Source organism: Bos indicus, chromosome 11 (genome assembly GCF_029378745.1).
Source record: "Bos indicus isolate NIAB-ARS_2022 breed Sahiwal x Tharparkar chromosome 11, NIAB-ARS_B.indTharparkar_mat_pri_1.0, whole genome shotgun sequence".
NCBI classification, from domain to species: Eukaryota; Metazoa; Chordata; class Mammalia; order Artiodactyla; family Bovidae; genus Bos; species Bos indicus.
Genome location: NC_091770.1, coordinates 12,618,319 through 12,629,120, shown reverse-complemented (window position 1 = coordinate 12,629,120; position 10,802 = coordinate 12,618,319). Strand labels below are relative to the sequence as shown.

General features: G+C 43.6%; 1 non-coding gene across 1 annotated transcript; it reads right to left on the bottom strand.

Moving 5' to 3' along the window:
* Positions 1 to 4,929: 4,929 nt before the first annotated feature.
* On the bottom strand, positions 4,930 to 5,036 carry LOC139186033 (U6 spliceosomal RNA). The gene has a single exon (XR_011569602.1). It is a non-coding gene; the product is annotated as a U6 spliceosomal RNA (small nuclear RNA).
* Between the last annotated feature and the right edge of the window lie 5,766 nt (positions 5,037 to 10,802).

The following is a 10,802-nucleotide window of genomic DNA, read 5'->3' as shown; positions in this document are numbered from 1 at the left end:
AGATGTCACGTGGACAGCACCCCCAAAGACACCCATTTAATGGCATTTCTTCCTGGTGGTGGGAATTCCAGTGCTTTCAATATCAATGGATTTTTTTGTCTTTTCACTTTATGTATTTTTAATGGAGGTATAATTTATATGTGATTAAATCTTAAGTACTAAATTTTAATCTTAATTTTTACTTTTGGATATACCCATGTAAACACTGCTTGTATCAAGGTAGCACATTAATGGCTTAGGGAATTCTTCCTGGTCAAAGAATTAATGAATTTAGAATAGAATCTGTACATAGAAATGGCCACCTAGGTCCCAGAAGTTCACTCCAGTTTTAGAGAGGGGCAGTCATTTTTCTCTAAACCATATTTACCATGATTATTTAGATCCAAGTCTGAATTTAATAGTGCTCACTGTCCTTTCTTGGGTTCTTTATTGGTTGGATTATATGTTCAGATGAATTATATTTTATATATACTTGAAATAAATATATAAATATCATATATGTATATATATTTACATTCTTCTAGGTAGGGTACATGGATGCAATGCTCTGAACGCTTTCATATCTGACAATGGCCTCTACACATAAATGACAACTTGGCTAGTTTGTGTTTCCAATCACAGACTTTTTCTCTTAAAGGGTCATAACACCTCACTCCCTTATTTTTTTGCATTAAACAGAAAAGAAATATGAAGTTGATTTTTCTTCTTTTGTAAGTAACCTATTTTCTTTTTCATCATGATGTTCTTCATCTTTCAATTTTAGAAATTTCATTGGGAGTATATCCAATGGGTTGATTCCTTTTCAGATCTTTCTTTAACCCACGAAAGTCTTGTTTCCGTTGTTGTTGTAATGGATTTCTTTGGTTCTGATGAAATTGATTTCAGGATTATCAATTAATTTCATGCACATTGGATCCTGTTCTTTCCTTCCACATGCCCTGTTCTCTTTTTTTGCCTCTCCTTTTTAAAAAGCTTTTTTATTTTTCAAAGCAGTTTTAGTTTCAAAGGAAAAGTGATCAGAAAGTACAGAGAACCCCCTCCCCCAGCTTCCTGCAGTATCATATCCATACCTAAGTGGTACTTTTGTGACAATAGATAAATATTCTTTAACACCTCAATATCACTCAAAGTCCACAGTTCACATTAGCGTGCATTCTGGGTATTGCACATTCTATGAGTTTTGAAAAATGTATGAAGACGTCTATCCACCATTGTAGTTTCATACTAGTATACAGTATCACAGATAGTTTCACTGCCCTAAAAATCCTCTGTGCTCCTAATCAGCCCTCCCTCCAGGATAATCCCAGCAGCCATTAGTCTTTTTACTCTCTCCATAGTTTTGCCATTTCTCAAACATCATATGGTTGGACTCATACATTCTATTATCTTTTCAGATTTGCTTCTTTCACTTAGTAATATACATTTAAGGTTTATCCATGTCTTTTCATGGCTTGGTAGCTTATTTTTTAAGCACTGTATAATATTCCATAGTCTGGATATACCACAGTTTCATCCATTTACCTACTGAAGGACATCTTGGTTGCTTCCAAGTTGTAGCAATAATGAATAAAGTTGCTCTAAGCATTCCTCTGCAAGTTTTTGTGTGGACATAATTTTTCAACTTATTTGGGCAAATGCCACAGAGCACAATTGCTGGTTATATGCTGGGAGCATTTTCAGTTTTCTAAGAAACTGTTAAGCTGTCTTCCAAAATGACTGTTCCACTTTTCATTCTCACCAACAATGAAAGAGAGTTCCCGTTGCTTCACATTCTTACCAGCGTGTTGGTGCTGCAAGTGTTTTGAATTTTGGCCATTCTATTAGGTATGTAGTGATGTTTCATTCTTTTAATTTGAGCTTCCCTGATGACATATTGCTAACATCTGCTGGATCATCAAATAAGCAAGAGAATTCCAGAAAAACATCTACTTCTGCTTTATTGACTATGCCAAAGCCTTTGACTGTTGGATCACAATAAACTGTGGAAAACTCTGAAAGAGATGGGAATACCAGACCACCTGACCTGCCTCTTGAGAAACCTATATGCAGGTCAGGAAGCAACAGTTAGAACTAGACATGGAACAACAGACTGGTTCCAAATAGGAAAAGGAGTACGTCAAGGCTGTATATTGTCACCCTGCTTACTTAACTTATATGCAGAGTACATCATGAGAAACGCTGGCCTGGATGAAGCACAAGCTGGAATCAAGATTGCTGGGAGAAATATCAATAAACTCAGATATGCAGATGACACCACCCTTATGGCAGAAAGTGAAGAAGAACTAAAGAGCCTCTTGATGAAAGTGAAAGAGGAGAGTGAAAAAGTTGGCTTAAAGCTCAACATTCAGAAAACTAAGATCATGGCATCCGGTCCCATTACTTCATGGCACATGGATGGGGAAACAGTGGAAACAGTGTCAGAGTTTATTTTTTTGGGCTCCAAAATCACTGTGGATGGTGATTGCAGCCATGAAATTAAAAGACGCTTACTCCTTGGAAGGAAAGTTATGACCAACCTAGACAGCATATTAAAAAGCAGAGACATTACTTTGTACAAAGGTCCATCTAGTCAAGACTATGGTTTTTCCAGTGGTCATGTATGGATGTGAGAGTTGGACTATGAAGAAAGCTGAGCGCAAAAAAATTGATGCTTTTGAACTATGGTGTTGGAGAAGACTCTTGAGAGTCTCTTGGACTGCAAGGAGATCGAACCAGTCCATCCTAAAAGAGTTCAGTCCTGGGTGTTCATTGGAAGGACTGATGTTGAAGCTGAGACTCTAATAATTTGGCCACCTGATGCAAAGAGCTGACTCATTTGAAAAGACCCTGATGCTGGAAAATATTGAGGGCAGGAGGAGAAGGAGACAACAGAAGATGAAATGGTTGGATGGCATCACCGACTCAATGGAGATGGGTTTGGGTGGACTCTGGGAGTTGGTGATGGACAGGGAGGCCTGGCATGCTGCGGTTCATGGGGTTGCAAAGAGTCAGACATGACTGAGCAACTGAACTGAACTGATGACATATGATTTGGAGCATTATCTAATATACTTATTTGCTATCTGCAGTGGTAAGGTTTCTGTTCAGGTCTTTTGTTAATTTTCTTAGTTTTGAATTTTAAGAAAACTTTGTGTGTTTTGAATAACAGTTCTTTATCAGAAGTGTCTTTTGCAAATATTTTCTCCTAGCCTGTGGTTTGTCTTTTCATTTTCTTAACAGTATCTTTCCCAAGCAGAAGTTTTTGATTTCAGGGAAGCTGAGCTTATCAATTTTTTTCTTCATGGATTGTGACTTTAGTGTTGTAGCTAAAAAAACTCATTGTCAAATTCTAGTCATCTGGTTTTTCTCTTCTACTATCTTCTAGGGGTTTTATAGTTTTGCAGTTTTACATAAGGTCTATGATCAGTGTTGAGCTCGTATTTGTGAAAGCTGAAGCTCTGTGTCTAATTCATTTTTAGCTTGTGGATATCCAGTTATTCAGCACTATTTGTTGAAAAGACTGTCTTTTTCCACTGTCTTGCCTTTGCTCCTTTATAATATATCAGGTAAGTATGTTGATGGAGGTCTGTTTCTTGGTTCTCTAATCTGTTCCAGTGAGCTGTCTACTCTTTCATCAGTACCGCACTGACTTGATTACTGTAGCTTTATAGCAAGACTTTTTTTTTCTTTAAACAGCTTTATTTATTTATTTTTTTTAAATTTTGGCTATCCTAGGTCTTCACTGCAGTGGCTTTTCTCTAGTTGACGTGCAGGGGCTTCTCACTGTGCTGACTTTTCTTGTTGCAGAGCATGGGCTCTGGGGCACATGGGCTTCGGTAGTTGAGATTCCTGGGCTCTAAACCAGAAGCTCAATTGTTGTGGTGCACAAGCACAGTTGCTCCCTGGCATAGGGGATCTTCCTGGACCAGGGATCACACTCTTGTCTATTGCATTGGCAGATGGATTCTTTACCACTGAGCCGCCAGGGAAGTCTATAGTAAGTCTTTTTTTAAATTATTATTTATTTATTTTTTACTTTACAATATTGTATTGGTTTTGCTGCCATACATCAACATGAATCCGCCACAGGTGTACACATGTTCCCCATCCTGAACCCCCCTCCCACCTCCCTCCCCATACCATCCCTCTGGGTCATCCCAGTGCACCAGCCCCAAGCTTCCTGTATCCTGCATCGAACCTGGACTGGCGATTCGTTTCTTATATGATTTTATACATGTTTTAATGCCATTCTCCCAAATTATCCCCCTACCTCTCCCACAGAGTCCAAAAGACTGTTCTATACATCTGTGTCTCTTTTGCTGTCTCGCATACAGGGTTGTCGTTACCATCTTTCTAAATTCCATATATATGCATTAGTATACTGTATTGGTGTTTTTCTTTCTGGCTTACTTCACTCTGTATAATAGGCTCCAGTTTCATCCACCTCATTAGAACTGATTCAAATGTATTCTTTTTAATGTCTGATTAATACTCCATTGTGTATATGTACCACAGCTTTCTTATCCATTCATCTGCTGATGGACATCTAGGTTGCTTCCATGTCCTGGCTATTATAAACAGTGCTGCAATGAACATTGGGGTACACGTGTCTCTTTCAAGTCTGGTTTCCTTGGTGTGTATGCCCAGCAGTGGGATTGCTGGGTCGTATGGCAGTTCTATTTCCAGTTTTTTAAGGAATCTCCACACTGTTCTCCATAGTGGCTGTACTAGTTTGCATTCCCACCAACAGTGTAAGAGGGTTCCCTTTTCTCCACATCCTCTCCAGCATTTATTGCTTGTAGACTTTTGGATCGCAGCCATTCTGACTGGCGTGAAATGGTACCTCACTGTGGTTTTGATTTGCATTTCTCTGATAATGAGTGATGTTGAGCATCTTCTCATGTGTTTGTTAGCCATCTGTATGTCTTCTTTGGAGAAATGTCTAGTTCTAAAAATATGGAACGCTTCACGAATTTGCATGTCATCCTTGCGCAGGGGCCATGCTAATCTTTTCTGTATCATTCCAATTTTAGTATATGTGCTGCCAAAGCGAGCACTATAGTAAGTCTTGTTATCAGGTACTGTCAATCCAAAAACTTTGTTCTTCTTCAATATTGTGTTGGCTTTTCTGGGTCTTTTTGCATTTCCATATTAACCTTTTACAATCAGTTTTTCAATATCCACAAAGCAACTTGCTTGGACTTTGATTGGGATATAGATCAAGTTGGAAAGAACTGACCTCTTAACAATATTGGGTCTTCCTAGACACAAAAATCCATGTTCTCTTTTGACCATTCTATCATCATATTCTTCTCCTTGGCATTATTAGAACATTTCTAAAATATCCTTCACATTATTAATTCTATTTTCTTCTGTGTCAAATACTCCTTTCCATTTCTAATGATTTCAATTCTTTGTGGCATTTCTAGTTTCCTTACTCTCTTTCCCCATCATCAGACTCCATTTCTCTTTAAACTCTTAGTCTTACCCTTTTCATCTCAGAGTAATATTTTATTATCTCATCTGTTACCTCTTTTTTCATAGAGTTCACCTTTTAAAAAATTATTTGAGAACACAAAGTAACTATTCCCTAACAGTTCTTTCAGTTCCTTACTAAATATTTGACCCAAGCATATGTATCATCTGCATCTTGATTGTGGTGCTTTATTTTACAGAATCTCTTTGGTCCATGGTGCCTTTTTAGCTTCCTCCTGAGGACACAGAAAAATAAAATCTGGTGTTTGGCCAGCTACTACAACCACTGGGTGTATTGTTCTTAGTTCCTATCACTTCTTTGGGTTGCTGTATAAATCCTTCTGACAGATCTTAAGCTGGAGAGGTGGCTGGCAATAATTTACACAATCAATTCCGAGTGGAAGATAGGCAGAGCTGTGAGCGGTCCTAGCAGGAATTGTGTGTCTTGGACCCTAGCTCAGGGTCTGGGGAAGCTATTTTCTACTTCTGTTTTCCTGTTAGATCTGGCCTTCACACCAGATGTAAACCACCCTCCTTCCGTGGGTCATTGCCTGCTTTACCAGAGGCAAACTCCCTTGCAGGCTTTCTGTGGGAGGATGCTGCCACTCAAAACCAGGAGCCCCCCAGCGCTTCTTACACAGGCCGCTGCTCTGAAATATGGAGGGAAGACACATGGGGTTTGCCTCCTCTGCTCTCAGACCTCCTTCTCTGATAACCCTCATCCCTCAGATCAGGGTGCAGTGGTAGTGTCTGCAGGCTCTTTTCTCCTCACTTCCTTGTAAGGAAGTGTACTGCTTCTCAGATGGGGCCACTGAAGATTTGTTTTGCTGCTGTGATTCAATTTGCATTCATGCAATCCCCACCCTTAGCTTTCCGGATGTAAGGGGTGCTCTTCCATATTATCAGTGATCCTGCGCATTTCCTATTTCCACATTTCTAATATTTTGATCACATCAATGACAATCTTGGGTAAAGTGAGCAGAGATGAGACATCGGTACTCATATTATTGTCTTATTCAGATCTCAGTTGGTTTGTCCATCTACTCATCCATCTAGTTAACTGTCATCAAGTTCAGATCTCCATAAATTTGGACCAAGTCTCATCATTTTGCTATTTCCTTCTGATTCAGCTCACATGGTCTCATCCTCCCTTTCCCACGTTGGGAAACTGCCCCCATAGTTCTAGACATGTCTTTATGTTTTTAAAGATTATCAGATGTTCTAGTCTTAGATCACTGACCTAAAAAATAAGTCAAATTCAGTTAAAACCAAAAGGTATGGATGGACCGGAGACTTTTCCTTAGAGAGGAAAAGGCACAGTCTTAATGGGGATAGGGTAGTGGTCAGGCTTCTAACTTCACCATTAATAGGCAAGACTGCCCAAGGAAATATCCTTCTTTTTATGGGGTCTCAAATTTACTCCATTGTTTAACAAGAAGGTTGAATCTCCAAAGCTTCTCTCCATCCGGTATTTTTGGATTTTGCAATGAGCCAAACTCTGCTGTAGAAAAGACAAGAGAAAGTTCAGCTCATATTTCTGGTTAAAGAGGCCAGGTTTGTGATTGCATGGGTTTGTGGAGCCTTTTAACATCAGGTGAAACTAAACTTTGCTAACAAATATGGTAAGTTTAATATTTTGTTGAGAAAAGGAAGGGACCAAAAGAGGGACACAGAGAAACTGGATGAGAAAAAAGAGAGATGATGTGAAAAAGTAGAGAGATTGGAAGTAAGAAAATGAGAGAAGGAGAATGAGAGGGAGAGAGATGGAGAGAGAATGAAATGATGTGGAAAGAGAGAGGGACAGAGGAGAGCCACCCAAGGATGGTGTGGCTGGGGAGTGAGGGTCTGGACTGGTGGGAGCGGGGGGAGAGATGAATTGAGGGGGGTGTCATTCATGCTGGTCACTGCCTGAGGTGACAAACAGAAGCTCCGAAGGGCGTGTCCTAGTGGCTGCCTCCTACTCAGCACCACTCAAACTGCCCGCTCTGCCCTGAGCGCCGGAGATGCGGCTGGTGCAGTGACATCCGGGCCCCACTAGGGGGCCGCGGGCCTCCCTTGCACTCCAGTGCAGACTTCCTCTCCTGGTAACCCGAGATCCATTTCCTAATTTCCTCAGTTCCCTGGAGAAGTAGGGATAGAATTGTGATGAAAGGAATCCTAAATAGAATAAAGGACACACACACGCACACACGTCTTTGTGGAAGCAGTTGTTGTGTGTGAAAATGATAACTGCTTCAGAGAGGCTGAGTCTGGCCTCCATAGCTTCTTCGTTGGTTTCCCTTAGCAACCAATGACTTTCTCTAAAAGCCAGCAGATAGTAGGATGTGAGGAGCTCAAACCCAGTGCTCTGTGACAACCTGGAGGGGTGGGACGGGGTTGGGAGGTGGGAGGGAGGTTCCAGAGGGAGGGGACATGTATATGCCTATGGCTGACTCTTGTTGATGTATGACAGAAACCAACACAATATTGTAAAGCAATTTTCCTCCAATTAAAAATATATATTTTTTAAACCGCAGGTGGAGTTGGGTGCTGGGTTACAGTCCAGGATTAGAATCTACCCTTGGCTACAGTCCGATTCAGTCCACAGTCAGTGTTAGGATCAGTGTGAGGCCAGGCTCTGATTGAGGTGGGAGTTGGAGTTATTCTGTAACTGGTAATAGAATGACTATAAGACAAATAAGTGCCCCCATGACATTTTGAACTCTGTTCTCTAAGGGAAAAAAACAGGGATGATTTCCTGGAGAGAATACGTTTCTAGTGAGATTTTGAAGAAGAAACTTGAAACCCTGAGGGACAAGAGAGGGGCTGAACACAGTTGAATGGAATGGTAGGAAAAGTCCCCAAATGATGGTGTCTCCTGGTCAGGGTCCAGCTCATCGACAGACACCTGGACTCCCAAGTCATCTTCTCTCACCTTTGGGAAAAGCAGACTCTCTACTGGCTTGCCAGGGGGCACTTCTCCACACATTCCTAGCTCCAAGTACTCCTGATCTCTGAGTCTGCACTCAGGGTTGCCAGGGCAGGGGCTGGCGTCGGGCAGGGGCTGGCGTCGGGCAGGGGTGACACAACCTGGAAACAGGGAGTGGCCATGGAAACAATGTGAGTCCAGCATGTACCCTCAAGCCACTCCCAGGCTGGCGATGGGCAGGGTTGTCACTGAGGGAGCCAGAGCCCTGGGGCGGGAGCTGCAAGGGGCTCACTCAGCCCAGAGCCACCTTCTTCAGGAGGCCTTACCAGGTGGCCACCCCGATGTGGCAGCTGCAGCAGGCCAAGGGCCATTCCACTGTTCCGTGGCACTTTTCACTACAGTTTTCAGTACACATCTTAGCCCTGTTTTCTCAAATGAGAGCCTCGGTAAGGCACGTCTGTTCCTTAGCAGTTGCATTCCTTCTGCACCTGTTAGCAGTCTCTGACTTCCTTAGGTTATGGTCTTTATCCATTAGTCAAAGGCCTCCCTAAAGAGAGTCCACCTGTCAGAAGATGGCTCTCTGGGAAGGCCCTCCTGTCGACATGGGGAGGGAGATTCCTAAGGAAATGCCTCCACCTCCGTATGGAGACACTTCTTCCATCAGTCTGCTGCTGCTGCTGCTAAGTCGCTTCAGTCGTGTCTGACTCTGTGCGACCCCATAGACGGCAGCCCACCAGGCTCCACCATCCCTAGGATTCTCCAGGCAAGAACACTGGAGTGGGTTGCCATTTCCTTCTCCAATGCATGAAAGTGAAAAGTGAAAGTGAAGTCGCTCAGTCATGTCTGACTCTTAGCGACCCCATGGACTGCAGCCTACCAAGCTCCTCCACACCCATGGGATTTTCCAGACAAGAGTACTGGAGTGGGGTGCCATTGCCTTCTCCGTCCATCAGTCTAGAGGTTCCTTAAGATGATATCTCCTTCAGGTCTCTATCAATGTGGGTAATCAATGAAGGATCTTCTCCACTGTGCAGCCCTTGAGAGTAGGTCTCTCCAGTAGTCTGGGGTCCATGGGGATGTCATCGCCTCCAGCAGACTGGATAGCCCCTGCAAGTTCCTGGACAAGAGCAGTTGAAGCAAGACAGAGGCATCAACCACAAAGCCAAGTCAGGCTCAAGTGAAGGTCAGGGCAGGATGTCAGTCAATGCCCAGGTAGATGTTATAAAGAAGGTGAGGGCAGGCATAGTAGTTCTCATGATGTTGGTAACTGAGGGAGCAGAGATAGTGGCAGTCATGGAAACAGGGATTAAGCATTGATGGCGGTTGTTGCAGTGGGGGTGACCACGGGACGAGGAGCAGGGATGGTGGAGGGGGCAGAGGCTTCAAACCACCACCATTATCCCCAGAGGGAAGGATCCTGGAGCAAGGGGAGTGGAGAGCTGGGGAAGAAGAAGGATGATCTAGAATAGCTGGGAGAGGATCTAAAACATAACTTGTTTTTTGTTTTCTTTTGTAAAAAAAAAGGGCAAAAAAGCACTTTTGAATGGAAGTGGTTCAAATTTGACCTGAAACAAGAACACCAGTTACGGAGCCCAAGGCTGTGGGTTTTACAAGACGTGAGTGAGAATGAGCAGCAGAAAAGCCCACAGGACCGAGACTGTGGACCCGAGAGGGGAGAAGGGCCGCTTTGATGGAGACTTTGCAGGGTGATGACCCTGAAGCCAAAGATGAGGAGGGTGAGGAGGCCTCCATGCCTCCCGAAGGTCCAGAGGAGGCCGAAGTGCCTGGGGCTGCCCAGAGCTGACTGGATGGGGAAGTCCTGAGGCCAGGTGGCAAAGCTCTCTTGTCCTTCAACCTCTTTTGTTTTCCACTCAGGGGAAGGTGGGGCCATGTGAAGGACGTCAGAATCAGCTGGTGAATGTTAAAAGTATAAACATGCCTCCTCACAACATGTCCTGGGTGTTCTGACTCAGTTTCCAGGGTGTGGCCTGGGCACACGTATTTTTAAGAAGCTTCTAAGGTGATGGTGATACAAACACACAGACGTCAGGACCGATGACCAGATGCTATATTCAGCAACCCCACCTCTGCGGCCGGGGTATTTATAGCTGAAGGCAATAATATCTCCATATCATCACATTCTCACCTGCCCCACCCAAAGGGCCTTGGAGCCTCAGGTGACTGCCTGGTATGAGAGGGCAAGAGGCAGGGAGCAGGGCTGCAGCCAGGCCCAGGATGGTCATTTCCCGATAAAGACCTGACGCCAGCCTCAAACAGGAAAGGCAAAGTGCGGGTGCCCAGCCGCGTCTGCATGCCGACCCCCTGGATTTCCCGGAGAGGAGACCTGGGGGCGGGGGCTGGAGGTTGGGGGAAGGATGCAAGGAGCCCCCAGAGGGTGAAAGCTGAAGGAAGAGGAGGCCAAGGTGGCACTGGTGGATGT